At 45.6% G+C, this 19,977-nt stretch overlaps 1 protein-coding gene across 2 annotated transcripts in view; it reads left to right on the top strand.

Moving 5' to 3' along the window:
* TOX3 (TOX high mobility group box family member 3) overlaps positions 1 to 19,977 on the top strand; it is a 160,509-nt gene that overhangs the window by 58,213 nt on the left and 82,319 nt on the right. Inside the window, exon 1 of one of the 2 annotated variants that reach the window (XM_075577153.1) lies at positions 9,213 to 9,681. The exons of the other annotated variant lie outside the window; for it this stretch is intronic. The gene's annotated coding sequence lies outside the window, so the exon portion shown is untranslated. Of the gene's footprint in view, positions 1 to 9,212; positions 9,682 to 19,977 lie in introns of those variants that run through there. 2 annotated transcript variants of the gene reach the window in all.

Here is a 19,977-nt window from a genome sequence, read left to right as displayed (position 1 = left end):
ACTATTAATGTCATTTTTAATTAGTTTTAATATACTGAACATCATTTGATTTCTACAGCAGGTTTTATCCCACCTCCCCAGCACTTTCCTGTTTGTGATCATTTGTTGCCAATGTTCCCAGCAGTTTGAGCTGTAAACCATAACAATAGATAATGTTACCTTGGTAATATAAGAATACATTGAAGCTGCTGAGTTACATTGACTGAAGGATTGATTGAAACGGAAAGGCGGCCATTTAGTGAATCCTGGGAAGCCGGATCGTTGCTGATCGATCACGGGAGAACCAATGAATCGTCAGCTTAGGTAATTCATTTTCAATAAAAGTAATTAAAGACATCATATATTAAAACAAGTATATATATATATATATATATATATATATATATATATATATATATTAAAAAAATGAAGTACTTCTTGAATTGTCTCTTTAACTATGTTGAGGTGACAGAAACCTAGTCTCTGCTGATGTAGCCTAGTGGCACCTTTTTCAGGTGGTTACTGTTTAGGAATTAGATTGGGGAAGCCATTGATTGTCTATTTTACCCTGTTCAGATAATACTCAGGGAGATGTAAGTGACATACTGTGGGTAGAAATGTGGTCCCACAAGTTTCTGTATGGGTAGGGTGACCAATCATCCCGGTTTTGCCGGGACAGTCCCGGTTTTTCGTGTGCTGTACCGGTTCCCGGACCGTCCCGGGAATGTCCCGTTTATTTGTGTCGGCGATGGTGTGTTGGGCTTCTGCAGAAACATGCCGGGCGCAGGGGATTGGATGGAGCATGCCGGGGGCAGGGCTTTAGAATGCCGGGCCGCAGGGGATTGGTCAAGGTAGGAGTATGCCGGCGGGCGGGGCTTTGGCTCTCCCTGGCTTTCCCTCCCCCAGCACTCTGGCCCTCCCTCTGGCTCCTCGGCAACCTGGCTCTCTCCCTCACTCCCCCGGCTCTCTCCCTCACTCCCCCGGCTCTCTCCTCACTCCCCCGGCTCTCTCCCTCACTCCCCCGTCTCTCTCCCTCACTCCCCCGGCTCTCTCCCTCCCTCCCCCGGCACCCCGGCTCTCTCCTCACTCCCCCGGCTCTCTCCTTCAATCCCCCGGCACTCCCCCTCACTCCCCTGGCAACCCGGCTCTCACCCTCACTCCCCCGGCTCTCTCACTCACTCCCCCGGCACCCCGGCTACCCCTCCCCCTCCCCTGGCACCCCGGCTCTCTCCCTCCCCCCTCAGAGCCCGTAAAACTGCCTGCCGCCTCCTCCGCCAAACTTGCAGCCGCCGCAGGTAGGCATTTGGGGGGGGGGCCTGGGGGAGAGGGAGATGCTGCAGGGGGGGAGAGAGGGAGATGCTACAGGGGGGGGGGGAGAGAGGGAGATGCTGCAGGGGGGGAGAGAGGGAGATGCTACAGGGGGAGGGGAAGAGAGGGAGATGCTGCAGGAGGGGAAGAGAGGGAGATGCTGCGGGGGGGGGGGAGAGAGGGAGATGCTGCAGGGGGGGGAAAGAGGGAGATGCTGCGGGGGGGGGAGAGAGGGAGATGCTGCGGGGGGGAGAGAGGGACATGCTGCAGGGTGAGAGAGGGAGATGTTGTGGGGGGGAGAGATGGAAGATGCGGGGGGAGAGATGGAAGTGGGGGGAGGGGAGAAGCTGCTTCTGCTGTAAACGTTGCTTGTGTGTGTGACTGTGTGTGTGTGTGCGTGTGTGTGTGTATGTGTGTGTGTGTGTGTGTGGGTGTGGGAGTGTGACAGTGTGTGTGTGAGTATGACAGTGTGACAGTGTGTGTGTGTGTGTGTGTGTGTGTGTGTGTGTGTGTGTGTGTGTGTGTGTGTGTGTGTGTGTGTGTGTGTGTGTATGTGTGTGTGTGTGTGAGTGTGTGTGTGTGTGTGTGTGTGTGTGTGTGAGAGTGTGTGTGTGTGTGTGTGTGTGTGTGTGTGTGTGTGTGTGTGAGTGTGTGTGTGTGTGTGTGTGTGTGTGTGTGTGTGTGTGTGTGTGTGTGTGTGTGTGTGTGTGTGTGTGTGTGTGTGTGTGTGTGAGAGTGTGACGGTGTGTGCGAGAGTGGGACGGTGTGTGTGAGAGTGAGAGTGTGTGTGTGTGTGTGAGAGTGTGACAGTGTATGTGTGAGAGTGTGACAGTGTGTGTGTGAGTGTGTGTGTGTGTATGTGAGAGTGTGAGAGTGTGTGTGTGTGTGTGTGTGAGAGTTTGACAGTGTATGTGTGTGTGTGTGTGTGTGTGTGTGTGAGAGTGTGACGGTGTGTGCGAGAGTGTGACAGTGTGACGGTGTGTGCAAGTGTGACAGTGTGACGGTGTGTGTGACGGTGTGTGTGACAGTGTGACGGTGTGTGCGAGAGTGTGACTGTGTGACGGTGTGTGCGAGAGTGTGACGGTGTGTGCGAGAGTGTGACGTGTGTGCGAGAGTGTGACGGTGTGTGCGACTGTGTGTGTGCGAGTGACAGTGTGCGAGTGACAGTGTGTGAGTGACAGTGTGCGAGTGACAGTGTGGAAGAGAGTGAGTGTGGGAGAGAGTGAGTGTGGGAGAGGGGGAGAGAGAGAGGGGGAGAGAGAGTGGGGGAGAGGGGGAGGGGGAAAGAGAGAGGGAGGGAGAGGGGGGGAGAGAGAGAGGAGGAGAGAGAGAAGGGAGGAGAGAGAGAGGGGAGGAGAGGAGGAGGGGCGGAGAGAGAGAGTGGGAGAGAGGGGGAGTGGGGGAGAGAGGAGGAGGAGAGTAGGAGAGAGAGAGAGAGAGAGAGAGAGAAGGGGGAGATAGAGGGGGAGGGGGAGGAGGAGGGAGAGGAGAAGAGAGAGGGAGGGGAGAAAAGGGGAGGGAAAGGAGAGAAGGGGGATGAGAGAGAGGAGAGGATGGAGAAAGAAGGAGGAGCGGAGGGAGAAAGAAGGAGGGGGAGAGGGGGAGAGGAGAGAGAAGGGGGGAGGGAGAGATCGAGCGATCCGTGGGGGGGGGGGGTGATGTGAGATGCAGGGGGGTGATGTGAGATGTAGGGGGGGTGATGTGAGATGTAGGGGGGGTGTTAAGACCAAAATCATTACAAAATATATACACATTGTTTATTCAAAAGTATGAGTTAATTATTATTTATTACCCCCACTGCTTTACACGTCTATTTTGTGATTTACCCCTGTCGAACATATCATCCAGATAGGGGTTCCCCAAAATTATACAAAATACTTAAAGGGTTCCTCCAAACAAAAAAGGTTGGGAATCACTGCTCTATACACACAAACACACACTGCAGCCCCCACCTCTATACACACAAACACACACTGCAGCCCCCTCCTCTCTACACACAAACACACACTTCAGGGCCTACCTCTGTATACAGAAACACACACAGAAACACACACTGCAGCCAGGGTTGCCACCTTCTATTGAAGGCTAACCCGGAGATAACATTTTTAGATCTTTTTATTATATATTTTTTATCTTGCCTTTGGCTGTATCCTCCCCTCCAAATTCCGTCAACATGGCTGCGCGACATCACGTAATGCACATTGCCATAACAACGAGCCGCCCTGTGACTTCATGAGGCATCAAGTTGACATGACAATGGGATGCATTATGGTGACGAGGCATCACATGATGCCACGTTGTCATGGCAACATGTCACTGCCTGACGTTAGTGTCGTGTTGTCATGGCAACAGGGGGGGGACGTGACATGATGTACATTGTTTTATAAATAATGTTTTAAAGTGTCCCGGTTTTTCATTTTGAAAATCTGGTCACCCTATGTATGGGAGACATTATGCCATTATTGTACTTACACTATGACCCAAAAACCTCACCCTCACAGTTTCTCTCTCTCTCCCTCACACCTCTGTTTCTCTCTCTCCCTGTCACAGTCTCTCACTCATCTCTCTATCCCTCAGTTCTTTCTCACCCCTCTCTCTGCCTAACTCTCTCCCCTCTGCCCTCTCCTCTCCCTCCCTCCCTCAATCTCTCTCCCTCCCTCCCTCAATCTCTCTCCCTCAGTTCTCTCACCTTCAGTTCTCTCTCTACTCTCTCTACTCTCTCTACTCTCTCTACTCTCTCTACTCTCTCTACTCTCTCTACTCTCTCACTCTTGTCTCTATCCCAATAACTAGAACACAGCACATAACTAAAGCAAACAGGTCCTATTGGAGGGAGATTTAGAACGTTGGTACAATAAATGTCATTTTATTTTGAATGTAGCTCCGTTTTGCATTCACGATCACATTAGCAAAACAAGAGATACAGTGTCAGTTATAAAATACTTTTTAATTTAATTACACTATTGACTGCATTTTCTTTCAGCTATAAATGAATGCATTGTATTGTACATTTTTTAACCAAAATCGCATTCATTAAAACGTCTCCCTTTTATTTGAACTTGAAACTATGTAGAACATGTTTTATGGTTATCTGTTATTTCTATAATATTTAAAATGTGTTTTAGTGAATTTCTGTACTTAGTTTTTCACACATAGCTTCTCCATTTTGGCTTTATTTTTGCTAAATAAATCATGACACGGTGTAATATGTCATGTGATGTTGTTCATCTGAGGTTGTATTTACCTAATTTTTAGACCTGCTAAGGAACAGATGATTGTTATTATGTCCTGATATGTAAAACCATAGAATTCAAAGAGTACTTTCTTTTTCACATGACTTTATATATATATACACACACAGACACTTAACCCTTTGGGTCTTTATTACTTACTGTTGCTTTCTGTTGCAGTGATTTTATATAAAGACACACCCAGGTGCAGCAGACATTATTGCACCCTGACGAATTATTTAACACCTAGTGGTATTGAAAACAGTGGGTAAAGAGATTGTACGTGTTATCTAATGCATTGAGGATTGAGCCTCTGATTGAGCCACCTGTTCTGAAGCAGGGACTGATTGAGCCACCTGTGCTGAAGCAGGGACTGATTGAGCCACCTGTGCTGAAGCAGGGACTGATTGGGCCACCTCTGCTGAAGCAGGGACTGATTAGGCCACCTGTACTGAAGCAGGGGCTGATTGAGCCACCTGTGCTGCAGCTGGGCTATCCTGAAAACCTGACCTGTTGGGGGGCTTAAGGACTAGAGTTGAGCACCGTTGCCCTAAGGGTTAATTTTACCTTTCATAAAGAATTCTTAAGAGCACCGCTATGGTTTCAGCGCATTCGGTGCAAAATTGATCCTTTCAGCACAGCGCTCCTTATTATATTTTAGTACACTTTTATTTCTGTATTGTAGGCTTGCAACAATTCCAGCGACTGATAACAATTGAGATATTAGATCAGTGAGTTTCTCCGCAATGTGGAATCCAGGTCGCTGGGAAGGGACCTGTATTAATCTCTCTTTCTTTTGAACATAAATCCATTAACCTGTGCCGATAACCCAACCTCTAACGTTTGTCAAAAAACAATGCAATAAATGATACAGTAGCTTTGTGATCACATGAGATTTGGAAGGACATTCTGCAAGGTAAAGAAATGTTTAAAGCTGCAGACCGAGCAATATCATACTGTATATGTGTGTTTTTAATAAATCAGTTCTGTACTATGAGAAAATACTTGGAGCATTTTTTTTTAAACAACTCTGAATGATATTTTTCATGTATAATACTGTAACACGCATTTTTTGTTTCTAATAGCAACCATTTACAAAGTCACATCGCCTTCCTCTTCAGAAACAGGCTCTGGCACAACACAGTTTGAGCCCCACCCTCTCTCTAGCAGTGCACCAATCTTGGGTCTTCTTCTGCTACACAGCTATTTAGTGAATCCCTGAGCCGAATCTTTGCCGATCGATCTGCAACTTAGCTAATTATTTATCATTTTGTGGATTGTATTGATGCACAAATTAACAGGAAAAAAACAAAAAAGCAGGAGCTTGGACTGCTGCTTTAAATAAATATTCAAATCAAATGCAGCTATGAAAAAAATCTTGGTAATTTGCTTTAAAGCAGGAATCCCAATTACCTACACCCCCCCCCCCCCCCCCTTCCTGGTTTCGGAGATACTTTCCAATGAAATTACCGGTATTACTTCCTGTTCTTACTTCCTGGGGATTTAAATTGCTGTCCAATGGGAAGCAGCCACCAATGACATTGCGGCTTCGTCTTTTGCTTCCCCTGGAGGGAGATTTAAACCTGGTAACTTCCCCGTGAAGTATCGCAGGAGCCAGGGGGGGGGGGGGGAGGGAGGGGAGGAAGGGGAGGGGGTCCCGAGAGCTGGAAATAGCACGGTCTGTAATGCCTTGTTAGGTCTTTACTATGCTCTTAAAATGTTCAGAATCTGTCAGAGCATGTGTCATACCTGATGACTAGGAGTAATCATGGCTGTCCGAATATCTGGGACACACTGTGACCACAAACATTCTGGCAATAAAAAAGGTGAATGTTACTTAGCCACGTAAAGAATTCAGCGTCTCAGTATTGGTATGATGGTCTGTAAATGGTTAATAGTTCTCTTCTGTACTAAGACGCAATGGGTTTGTGGGGTTTAGCAGCCTGCTCATCAGCAGCGCACAACCCACAGCCAACCTTGCCATTTCACCCCATCTGCCCGGTTGTGCCTTGTCCACTTATTAATGAACAGCTAATACCCCCCTACACACACACTGTATACAGGTGCAGCCAGTGCCGGACTGAGAGCTAATTACTCCCCGGGCGGACTGAAAATTTGGTGCCCCTGTAAAAATTTTAGTCTGCCCGCCGGATGTTCTCGCCACTCTGGTCTCGCCAACCGCAGGGCGCCTCACTCCAACGCCTTTTGTGAGCGTGCCCGCCCAGCAGGACGCACGCACGGCCGCCACTCAGACACCATTTGTGCGTGCGCCCACCCACTGACCAGCAGAGACACACACACAACATACACACAGACTGACCTACACACACTGTCCAGCGAGAACCAGCTATATAAGTAGGAGCTTTAGAAAAAATACAGTGTGCACTGTCCTTTAACTCCTATCTCATCACAGTCAGTGTAGTTCTGCCTGCAGTTCCCAGTCTCCCGTGGTCAGCGGGGCAATTCCAGGCACAAATAAACAAAAAGGGGCGCAAAGGAGAGCCAACAAAGACAAAATTAGTCAAACAAATTACAATTTATATGTACGAATGGAACAAATAACACTTACATAAAATAAACGTGGATCACAGTGATCCTGATCACCCGCAACGCCACATTGGATCGGGCCGCAGTTCACTGAAGCCCCGCGATTCAAAAGTCCTAGTGTCAAGCGGTGAGGTCATACGCAGCAACGTAAGATCCGTGACGATGGACTGCGGAAGCTGCCACCTGTGCATACCCACGAGGACGCCGACTAAAAGACTGAAACGGCATCTTTTATCCATCACTAGGGCCGGAACTTTCTTTTTCCTGTTTACACACTAGGACTTTGGGATTTTGTCTTTGTTGTCTCTTCTTTGCGCCCCTTTTTGTTTATTTATACAAGTAGGAGCTGCGATGCTCACAGGCGCCCTCTGTGGCAGAATCTGCAGCTGCATGTTTCTCTCCATCATAGCACAGCAGCAACGTACGTGCTGTACTGGCCCCACCCCTGAAGATACTGGCACCGCTCCCTGAAAATACTGGCACCGCTCCCTGAAAATACTGGCACCGCTCCCTGAAAATACTGGCACCGCCCCCTGAAGATACTGGCACCGCCCCCTCATTCTCTGTCCCGGCTAAACCGGGAGGATATATATATATATATATATATATATATATATATATATATATATATATATATATATATATATATATATATATATATATATATATATATATATATATATATATATATATATACAGTAGAGGCAACTCTTATTCTAACAAAAACCAGTGGCAATTCCCCAAAAGACCCAGGTACACCCAGGTACATTCTGAATACATGCCTTAAACTTTCCTTAAACTAGCCCCAGCATTTCTGCATTGATTAATGGCCTATCAGATTAACAGCGGGGGTCCCTGGCAGTCCCATTCAAACTGAATTGGACTGCCAGGGATCACTGCTGTGTTAATCCTATGGGTCGTTAGTCAATGCAGAAATGCCTTAAACGTGCCTCAAACTAGTCCAGAACATACCCAGCACATACCCAGAATGTAACCCGGCTAGTTTACAGCAAATGTTAGAATAAACGTTGCCTCTACTGTATATATATATATATATATATACATGGAGGTCTGTGTGTATCTATATAACAGTATATATATAGGTGTGGGTCTGTGTGTATCTCTATTACAGTATATATACAGGTGTGGGTCTGTGTATATCTATATAACAGTATATATACAGGTGTGGGTCTGTGTGTATCTGTATAACAGTATATATACAAGTGTGGTATGTGTGTCTATATAACAGTATATATATACAAGTGTGTATCTATATAACAGTATATATACAGGTGTGGGTCTGTGTATCTATAGCAGTATATACAGGTGTGGGTCTGTGTGTATCTATATAACAGTATATATACAGGTGTGGGTCTGTGTGTATCTATATAACAGTATATATACAGGTGTGGGTCTGTGTGTATCTATATAACAGTATATAGCAAATAAAAAGACAGGCCTGCAATCCTGCCTTTCACTATTATAACCTAGCATACAGTACTTCCACTGCAGCAAGGGATTCTGGGAAATGACACGCAAATGAGCACACTGTGTATCTATGTGGGTCTGTGTGTATTTATATAACAGTATATAAGATTTAAAGCTCTCACTAGGGCGGCCCTCAGTACCTATCGCTTTGCGCTTGTTCTTACTTTGTGTATCATTCTGTTTATGGAAATACTCTTCGCTCTTGAACTGCACTGTGGAACACGCTGGTTCTTTTCTAAGTAAATGATAATACATTTGATGCAGAGAGATGCCCTTTGTGCATCGATGTCTCGTGTTCATTGCCATGGCTTAGATTTTAGGAGGCATTTTGAAGCGATTATGGGACAAGCCTATAGTGGCATGCATCAACTTTCATGCTGGCAGCCATAGGGTTAACGCTCGTGTCTCTTTCTGCAAGAGCTCCGTACATAGCAGCCAGCGGTTCATTATAAACGTTTAACCGCATCTCATTGAATATTTGAAATAAGAGTCATTTATTAGGTCCGGGGACCTAATAAATTACTCTTATTTTCTATTCTTGTGCTCTGCCGGTATTATGGATCACACAACCTTAATGAACTATTTCTTGTTCCTTTACCGTACTCCACCATGGCCTTCTGTGAGGCACCTAATCAAGTGTCTGTGCGGCCATCTTGTCGAACTACGCTGAATATTTGGAGAGATGGAATTCAATGTGTTTTAAGCGTAGACCGAGAGAGTAGAAGGTGAGCCCTTGCCGAATGCAATCTAAAAATGGGAGATTATAATCGCTTTCGCCAACCCGAGGTAAACTAACTGGAACAGCTGTCACTCCGAGTAACTACGCAGACCTGCTTTTATTACTCTTTGTTCTCAGATAACACATGACTGATGCCCTCTGTCATACATTCTCCTCACAGAGGAATTCACATGTACACACCAGGATTGGAGTAAGTTGGGGCAGAGGGCTGCTTAGGACGGTAGCCCTATAAGGGGCATTGGTCACCTCCGTCCCTCCTTTGTAGGTAAGCAGATCGCAAGGCCAGTCAAATACACAGAGTATAAAACAGGAGCGACAGGCAGACGGGCTGCCGTTCAGCCGCCATTCAGGACCCAAGAACAGTCAGGCGCTGGCCGTTTTGCCCCAAAGGTAAGTGATTAGCATTTGCATTAGTGGTTATCTTTAGGGGTTTTAGGGTAAGGGGTAAGGTTAGGGTAATGGGTTAAAAATTTTAGGGTTAGGATAATGGGTTGTGGTTAAGCTTTTTAGGGTAAGGAGTAAGGTTGGGGCTTTAGGGTAAGGGGTTAAGGTTTTTAGGGTGAAGATTAGCATTAGGGTTTTTTGGGTGTGGGGTAAGGTTAGGTGTTACCTTGGTGGAAAAATGGCCGGGAGTTGGCTTAATGGCGGTGGTGGAGTGCCTGCAGCGACATGTCCTAGGCCAGGGGTGGCCAACTCCAGTCCTCAAGGACCACCGACAGGTCTGGTTTTCAGGATATCCCTGCTTCAGCCCAGGGGGTGCAGTCAATTTGACTGAGCCAGTGATTGAGCCACCTTAGCTGAAGCAGGGATATTCTGAAAACCTGAGCTGCCGGTGGATCCTTGTGAACTGGAGTGGGCCACTCCTGATCTTAACAAATGGGTAGAGGGACAGGTGTCACCTAGAGCATGGACGCACACCTAGTCCACACACAAACCAAAGCCAGCTCTCTCCTTGGTGGTGCCGGTGGAACAGCAGTGGGGATAATGGGCTCGGATACAAGACAGGGTCTAGGATCTGGCCTCCCACAATGGCCTGGCCTCCCACCATGGCCAGGTCGGGAGACGAGGTCACAGACCTTCTCAAATACTTACTGCACCACATTGGTGACTATTTGGGAAGCCAATTATCTCCAGACTGGGCCACACTTATATTTATACTAAATGTATTTAGAATTTGAGAACATAGATTCCCAAAATGCTTGTGGCATCAAAATTCACTGTTGGTTGAACATCTTCCACTGAAAGGAACTCTGTGGAATGTGTGTCAAAGGAACACAAATGTGCACTATGGCACAATGCAGTCAGTATACAACCAAAGACAAAAATAATCAAAGCTACATCCAATGTGACAGAAAATACATAGTAAAATACTTAAATGATTGTATTCTCATAAGTAAGGGCCATTTAGTTAAACCCTTTGGCGAAAGCGTTATAAGCCTGCAGCCACAGCACGGTGCTCGAGCGCGCTCGCTCTCTGCCCGGACGAGGCCTTAGGCCTGGGACCCGCTGCGCTCGTTGGCGCGGGCGGCAATGTAGCGAGTTCCCCACCAGCAGGGGAATCCTTGCGAGCCGGTCCCGGTCCCCACTGGCTGCACAGCTGACTACACGCTGTGGCGCGTCAGCCGCTAGGAGACACCACAGAATGGTGTTTCCTAGCGTTGACGCGTCACGTGTGTGGCTGTGAGCCAATGGGGAGGGGAGGCTGCGGGAGGAGGAGAGGCTTCGGGGAGCGGGGAGGAGTGTGGAGTGAAAGCAGCGTGAGTGCCTCTCTGTGTGTGTGTCTGAGTGCGTGCGTGCGTGCCTGCCTGTGTGTGTGTATGTGTGTGCCTGTCTGTGTGTGTGTATGTGTGTGCCTGTCTGTGTGCGTGCCTGTCTCTGTCTGTGTGTGTGTGTGTATGAGTGCGTGCGTGCGTGCCTGTCTCTGTCTGTGTGTGTGTGTGTATGAGTGCGTGCGTGCCTGTCTCTGTCTGTCTGTGTGTGTGTGTGTGTGTGTGTGTATGAGTGCGTGCGTGCCTGTCTCTGTCTGTGTGTGTGTGTGTATGAGTGCGTGCGTGCCTGTCTCTGTCTGTGTGTGTGTGTGTGTGTGTGTGTGTGTGTATGAGTGCGTGCGTGCCTGTCTCTGTCTGTGTGTGTGTGTATGAGTGCGTGAGTGCCTGCCTGCGTGTGTTTTTTTTACTTACCTGCAGCCCGTGGCAGCCCGAGTCCATGGAGGGAGGGGGGGGAAGAGTAGCGGGTCCCTCCGCTCAAGCCACGCCCCCCCTCCCTGTCAATCCTCCCACTCCCGCCCACCTCCCGCTCCGGCCCCTCACGTCATGGCCGCGCCCCCTCACGTCATGGCCGCGCCCCCCCCGACCCGTTTGGCCACGCCCCCCCGCTCCGAGAAAAGTATCCTGTAGACCGCAGATCGCGGTACAGCGAGTTGCACGCGCCGCCGGCAAGCAAGCCAGCCGTGCGGACGCGTGCAACGGGACCTTAGCCTTAGTCTGCAGCCGCATCACGGCATGACCACTATGCAGGTCCTAACACTACCATGCAGTCTCTGTTGTGTATCTGTGTGTGAGTGTATTAAGATGTTTTGTGTCAACCTGGGCCTGTGAGATATTTTGGGAGTGGCTATGGGGGCAGGTAGGGGAAGAGGTATAAAGAACGTTTATAGGAGCAGTTAGGGGAGAAGATGTTATAGGGCAGGGGCGGGCAACCTTTGTTGAGGAAGGGCACCCCTAAGGGTTTTTTAAATCCCGGGGTACCCCTGCTCTTCAGCCCTCACTCATGGTCTCCTCGCTTACATCCTCGCATATTATACTTGCCCTTTGACTCAACACACACCACAAGGGTGCGGCATAGGAGCAGTTAGGGGATGGGTTATACAGAGCAGTTAGAGGAGCAGTTAGGGGAGGAGTTATAGGAGCAGTTGGAGGAAGAACTATAGGGAAAGGTTATAGGAGCAGTCAGGGGAGATGTTTTTGGGAGCGGGTTATAAGAGCTGTTAAGGCAGGAGCTATACAGAGCGGTTATAGGAGCAGTTAGGGGAAGAATTACAGGGAACGTTTATAGGAGCAGTTACGGGAGGATTTATAGGAGCTGTTAGGGGAGGAGTTATAGGAGCAGTTAGGGGAGGAGTTATAAGGAGAGGTTATATGAGCAGTTAGGGGAGGAGTTGTAAGGGGAGGTTATATGAGCAGATAGAAGAGGAGTTATAGGGAGAGGCTATAGGAGCAGTTAGGGGAGATTTATAGGGAGTAGTTGTAGGGGAAGTTAGAAGTGTAGTTCTGTAGAGTTATAATAGGATGCATCAACGTTTGAGTCTGTAACTACAAATATTTTCTTTTTTTCTTTTCAATAACTAAATCTTCCAGGCCTCGGGTGACATTAACCCCTGTGTTTAAAGACTTGCACCCAGATTTAAGAAACTTGAATAAACAATGCTGTGCACAGTTTGCTGTCACAAACGGACATAGGAGGGTAATTCTTGTGAAGGACAAAATTGACTCTTCCTATTACATTTCGACTCTCAGTTCTGTAAACTCAACTCATCTTCCGTACAACTGCACAAAGCAGCGTTCTAATAAATTCCATGGTCTTATAAAATGGTATTCTATATATGCAATACTGTTTGGCTCCTAAATTTTAATGCAACATTTTTATTTCCAATAATCACATGATTTACTGTATATTCAAGCTCCAATTTCTTCTTTGTCAAAAGACGTTTGTACCATTATGATTCACATTGCTTTTGACATACTTTGTACATTACTCCGCATACCACACCTAAAATCTACATTTCCCTAAAGGTTTCATTGCCAACCATATGGGGAATGGCCCACGCAATAATTTTAATCACTATTTGTTTACACAACCATTTAATGATCATGTTACCCAGTAGTTAATTGAAATGGAGCCTTTATTGGTTGAGTACATGTCGGAATGGGTGTTTTGCCAGGTTGAATAACAAATTGTTTGTAGATTAAAGGTTTTGTGAATGCTAACAGACGCTTGTATCAAGAGGAAACAGGATTAAGAGTAAAATATGTCCCATAAATAATTCATTTTTTTTTTTAAATGTTACTACTCATCGTTATCAGAGGTCACCTCTAGCTTGGAGCCTGGTTACATCAAACTTATACCGTAGAATGGAGTCGTTTGGGGTAAGCAAAGTTGCAATTGGCCAAGAGAAAACAATTCTTGTGTTCTAACCTCTTGAAATGATTTGGGTGTTGCATATTGTAGGAGGCATGTGCAGAGTATAACCAGGGAGAGGTCGTTAAGGGAAAATAAACGTTGGATTTTATTTAGCCCGAGGCTTTACACAGCGCAGCTTCATGTCAGCATGCAAAAACAAATGAAACAAGCTTAGTCCTTTGTAAGGCCAGGTCCCCGGTGGTGACGGAGGCGCGGGTGGCGCCGTGCGCGCCGCACACCAATCACACCACTGTAGTGGCAGAGCCCCTCATACCAACCTCTGACTACAAAGTCTAAAGAGGTACCTGTAAGCAGGGGGCTCTTTATATCAGTCTGGGTTGGTGTCTGTGGGGTGCACCCTCAAAGTGGGTTCCAGGGTCCGCTGTATCCAGGAATAGAGGAACTGGTCCCCGGAGATCTCTCTCTGGCAGCACAATCCCTTTGTGCCACAGAACCCTGTGCAGTTCGTGTAGCACACTTTTAAACCGGCTTGGTGAGCCAGATGGAGACAGAAATGAACCAGCTCCTTACTGGACTCGTCAGCTACTGTAGCACACAGACTTACATCCCTCACATTCAGGTACTATTAAACACCTCAAGTCATAAATCACACACTACACAGGGTGAGGGATGGGCTCTAGTCACATTCCAAGATGCACTGTTTTTGAGTAAACCCATTGCTTGCTTTATTCAATGTAACATCGCCGAAAGAAAAGATCAGTGTATCGCGAAAGCTCGCACAAATAAAAGCATTTTGTTAGCCACAGAACGGTATCGTCTATTCATTTTTTATTATTAAAGCTCGTCAAACACGGTACTGATACATATATATATATATGTATATATATATATATATGTATATATATATATATATATATATATATATATATGTATATATATATATATGTGTGTGTGATAAAGAATCACTGGCACTCCAATAAAAATTCAATAATGAATAGGTGCATGTCCCATATAAATAATAAAAGTATACATTACCGCATAGCAGCATATATATATATATATATATAAGCATACATTACCAAGCGGCAAAGAGGCGACAGCACTCATGGGATAGGTAACAAAAATTATGTATTAAACATAGCACAAAACTCCAACATTTCGATCCCTCTATCTAGGGGATCTTCCTCAGGGGTGTGCAGAGAACAAGTGACCATTAGTGACTTTTATACCTATCACCCAGTGACATAGACCACACCCACATAGGTTTGATTTTAGTGAAACATTAGGATCATTTGTGTAGGAACTACGAAAACGAGGATCACAGTATGCGCATGTGCCGTCACTATGACCACCACGGATGCATTAGGAAGCCTCAGAGCGGCGTTTTTGGCCACCACACAGGTGCGGTTACCATGCCAACTGTGGAAGCTATGCGGAGAGTGTGGGGAAGCCTCCTAGTGACGGAGATACTACACGGAAACAAATCATGTGATTGGAATAGACCAATGGGAACATTGCAGTATGGATGCAGCTTCTCCTCCCGGACTCTGTGACTTTCACCTACATTGGCGCGCAAATATTATGTTTTTTAATAAGTGGGTGTGGTCTATGTCACTGGGTGATAGGTATAAAAGTCACTAATGGTCACTTGTTCTCTGCACACCCCTGAGGAAGATCCCCTAGAGGGATCAAAACGTTGGAGTTTTGTGCTATGTTTAATACATCATTTTTGTTACCTACCACCTGAGTGCTGTCGCCTCTTTGCCGCTTGGTAATGTATGCTTATATTACCTTTATGGGACATGCACCAGCTTATTACTAAACCTGTACAGGAGTGCCAGTGATCTTTTACCATATATATATAATTTACACTGGTTGAAATGTGATCGTACTGCCACTGCTTTTTAATTTACTACCCCAGAGAATCACAACGTCGTGTGCCGCGGCGGATTTAAATCTCCATTTTGTTTCCCAGCAGGGGATGGGACAGGGGGGACCTTTAGAGGTAACGCGGTTCAGCTTAGGACATCCGTTGCTTCCCACCTATGCTAATAAAAAATATGTAAATGTTGGTGGAACCCACGCCTTTAATTGTGTTTACCTGGTTTATTTCTGACTACATTTCTGTTATTTTACATTTCCAGTTTAAGGGCCTCATGCAGAGAGCAGCGCTATTTACAATCTCGCCATTTTCCGGAGAAAATCGCGCAAAAAACAGCTGAAAATGGCGAGGTAGGAAGAACGCGCCATTTTTTTTTTCTATTTGAAAATCTCGCCGCGCGGCTGGCGAGAAACTACATCTCGCCAGTCTGAAAAATATCCGAATTCAGAAAGGCGCGCTCGCCATCTAGCGGCTGTTTTTGGCGCGATTTTCTTCAATTTTCTCCGCCAACTAAAGTTGGCAAGAAGCAGGAGGTCGCCGGCTATAGGGAAAAAAAAAATGCGCGTTTTTTTTTCTCCCTTTCAGCTGCGCGAATCTCCTCATTTACAATTCTCCACATGCAGTAATGCTAAAAATAGCGGATTTCGCCCATTTCTGCATATGGAGAATAAAACTCTCCATTAAACCTACTTTTTATTCCCCTCTCCAATTTTAAAAAGCGCTGCTCTCTGCATAGGCCCCTAAATGAGATAAAAAATTATTTGGTAACAAACATTAATCTCTACCCTGCTGGATGGGCCGGCAGAACGCCAGGAGTTCCTTGACAAAATATAAAAAGATGTAACTATGAATGCCTGCGTTTCTGTTGATGTGTTATTAATAGGTTTGTAGGTACACTTTCTGCCTAGGATGGTTTTAACCTGACACCGCTTACTGATCAATTATACACGTGAAAACTGGGAATATCACATGAAAACTGGGAATATCACGTGAAACCTGGGAATATCACATGAAAACTGGGAATATCACATGAAAACTGGGAATATCATGTGAAACCTGGGAATATCACATGAAAACTGGGAATATCACATGAAAACTGGCAATATCACGTGAAAACTGGGAATATCACGTGAAAACTGGGAATATCACGTGAAACCTGGCAATATCACGTGAAACCTGGCAATATCACGTGAAAACTGGGAATATCACGTGAAACCTGGCAATATCACGTGAAACCTGGCAATATCACATGAAAACTGGGAATATCATGTGAAACCTGGCAATATCACGTGAAAACTGGGAATATCACATCATTAAAAAACATTTTCTCCTTGTGTTTAAAAAAAACAAAGCTGGAATGAAGAATTACAGAAGCACAGGAAAGAAACTAATATCACTTCATTAATTCTGAGAGTTTAAAACACGGGGGGATTATTCTACGTTGGAGAAGGCATTATTATTAATATTCACTGTACAGTCTTGCATTATTGAGTTTACTAGTTCTACATAAAAGTGTCAGAATAGGGGATAAAATATTGGTAAGCTGGCGTGACCTTGAATTGACATTGATGTGTGCTTGTGGTTTAAAGCAATAACACATGCTTTTTTTTTTTTTTTTTAAATAAATTTGTTCTGTAGTATTAAATAATAGTGACTGTTTTTATTTTTATTCAACTCTTAATGCCATTTTAATGTGTTTTAAAGCATCCTTTGATTTCTATAGTGGATTTAGCACACTTCCCAAGCAGTTTAAGATCTTTGTAACACTTTCCTGTTTGTGATAATGTAATGCCAATGTTCCCAGTAGTTTGAGTTGCAAACTGTAACAATAGATAATGTTACCATAGTAATGTATGAATACATTGTAGCTGCTGAGTTACACTCACTGAAGAAATTTTCACAGATTTATAACAGGAGCACAAAATGATTGCCAGCGTAGTTAAAAATGTAGAATTATACATTGTCATGTGCTTTACATATACACAGAATAAAAAAAAGGAAATAAAAAAAGTTAGATAGTAATGTTGTTGCTTTAAAAGGACAAGAATAATGGGGAAACTGCAGGTCAGAGAGGAATGTATTATGTATGAGAGGGAAATACTAGGTGGTTAGAAAATGTTAACTCTTTCCTTTAAAGCAGCAATGAAATCTGTCATTTATTTATTTATTTTCCCTTTAATATGTGCATGAATACAATCCACACAATGATAAGTAATTAGTTAAGTTGCCAATCGATCCGTTCTCCTGAGATCGATCGGCGAAGATTCGGCTCAGGGGTTCTCTAAATGGCTGTCAGTGCAGCAGAAGAGGACCAAAGATACAAAGTTCTGTGGGAAAGATCATGTGACCAGGCAGTTACTAGATACAATTGGTGCACTGCTAAAGAGAGGGCATGGCTCAAAAAAGGGTGTGCCGGAGCCTGTTTCTGAAGAAGAAGGGGATATGACTTTGTAAATGGTTGCTATAGAAACAAAAAATGATTGTTACATTGTAATACATAAAAAATGCTACAAATATTTTCTCATAGTACAGAACTGTTTTTTTTTTTTTTTTTTAAATACATGTAGGATATTGCTTGGTCTGCAGATTTAAAAAGCCATCTCTCTCTGCACATTTTTGACATTTTTAAAGCTTTCATTACAACCAGGGTGTCTGTTTTCTCTTCTCTAATTTTTTACCCCATGGTCACTGATTTTGTGAACCCGAAACCTACATTATTATGGTTGCTACGCCCCTTTCACTACTTTTTTTTTCTAACGAGACGTTGTGTAGTCTGCATGTAAAACAGCTCTGTGCTGTCTGGTGGAGTGGAGAAAGTGAGAATGAATAGCATGTGGACACAGCTGTGGGTCTTTTAAAATGAAATAAAATCTGCGTTATCACACAGGAGAGAGAATAACACAGGAGAGACAGACAGACATAGGAGATGGAGACAGACAGATACAGGCAGGGCCATCTTAACAACGGGCAAAGCAGTGCACGGGCCCGGTCTACACTGCCGCTCCCAGCCTCCCACGCGCTCACTAGCAGCAGCAGGCACCGGGAGTGCTGCACTGCTTGGCTGCGAGCGGTCGTGACGCGAGCCGGGGTGCCAGGCAGGGGGAGGGCGAGCGGGGCGGGGTGCCGGGCGGGGGAAGAGCGAGTCGGGGGGCCGGGCAGGGGGAGAGCATTGGTGGGCATGCATGGGCCGGGTGCGTGGGGCCCCCAATGCTGTGGGCCCTCCGGGCTATTGCCCAGCGTGCCCATACATTAAGACGGTCCTGAACGCAGGAGACAGAGACAGACAGACATAGGAGAGGGAGACAGAGACAGGAGACAAACAGACACAGACAGCAACAGGAGAGAGACATAGGAGAGGGAGACAGACAGATAGATACAGGAGACAAACAGACACAGACAGCAACAGGAGACTTAGGCTGGGTCCATGATGACCGTGTGCGTGACATCACCCGCATTTTAGCGGGTGCGTTTTGTGGACTGGGTAGACAAGACGGGGAGGTATGTCGGGGAGGGTGGCCGTGACATCATGGCCATGAAATTGATCTGATTCCTCATGCACCACGCGCCCCTCGCGCTGGCACATGTGCGGTCTATAGTTGCCGTCAATTGCCTTAAGACATTGTGATCGCACCATGCGCACTCTCCTCCGTGCGGTCTCGCCGACCATGGACCCAGCCAGAGAGTTACAGGAGACAGACAGACACAGGAGAGAGAGACAGACAGAGGAGTCAGAGAGGGCAGAAAGTTACAGAAAACACAAGTAATAAACAAGTTAAAAATATAGATATACTGTAGCAGTCCTATAAGAATCTACAGGATCTATGTCCACATCTCCTCCAAACAAGTAGACATCTTACCGTGACCCCATCTTTCATAACTTTGCCCAAACTTGGTGTCTAAGTTTCTTTTTGGATTGAACAGGGAAAAATAGTGCATATTTTTGCTTTCAAACCAACAGTGCAATTGGCCATCATATACTGTATCTCATCTTCTGCTCTTGTCGGCCCGCTGCTGATGAAGCCTTCCCAATGGTCTCCCAGCAGTGCGGCTGGAAACCTCTCTTCTCCACGTCGCTCCAACATATTTCCACATTTTATTCTCCCATCTTATTTTTTGGTGTCTTGGTCTCTTGAGTCCAGTGGAGTACCATCTTTGTCCAATGATGGTCATTACTTCTTGCGATATGATTAATATCATTTCTACCTGTTTCATTAAATAGAAAATATTTGTAGTTGTCTTGCTTTATTTTGTATCAAAATAGTACTCTCGGCCATAACTCTACCTGCCTTGAACTCTCGATAAAAAGATGGGGCAACGGGGCAGTCACGTGGTCTTAATAATATTCCAGCGCTGAAATTGAGCCCTGAATGATTGGGCGAATCTGATAATCTTTGACATTTAATATTTATAACATGTTTAATCAGGAAATAATGGTGCTTTTGTTACATGTATCCTACCAGAATAAGAAAGTAGGAGAAGGGTGGCCAACTCCAGTCCTCAAGAGCCACCAATTCAGGTTTTCAGGATATCCCTGCTTCAGCACAGGTGATACAGTCATTATGACTGAGCCACTGATTGAGCCACCTGTGCTGATGCAGGGATATCCTGAAAATCTAATCTGTTGGTTACCCTTCAGGACAGGAATTGTCCCCCCGTGTTGTAGA

Source organism: Ascaphus truei, chromosome 19 (genome assembly GCF_040206685.1).
Source record: "Ascaphus truei isolate aAscTru1 chromosome 19, aAscTru1.hap1, whole genome shotgun sequence".
In the NCBI taxonomy this organism is placed as follows: domain Eukaryota; kingdom Metazoa; phylum Chordata; class Amphibia; order Anura; family Ascaphidae; genus Ascaphus; species Ascaphus truei.
This window is presented reverse-complemented; position numbering and strand designations above follow the sequence as displayed.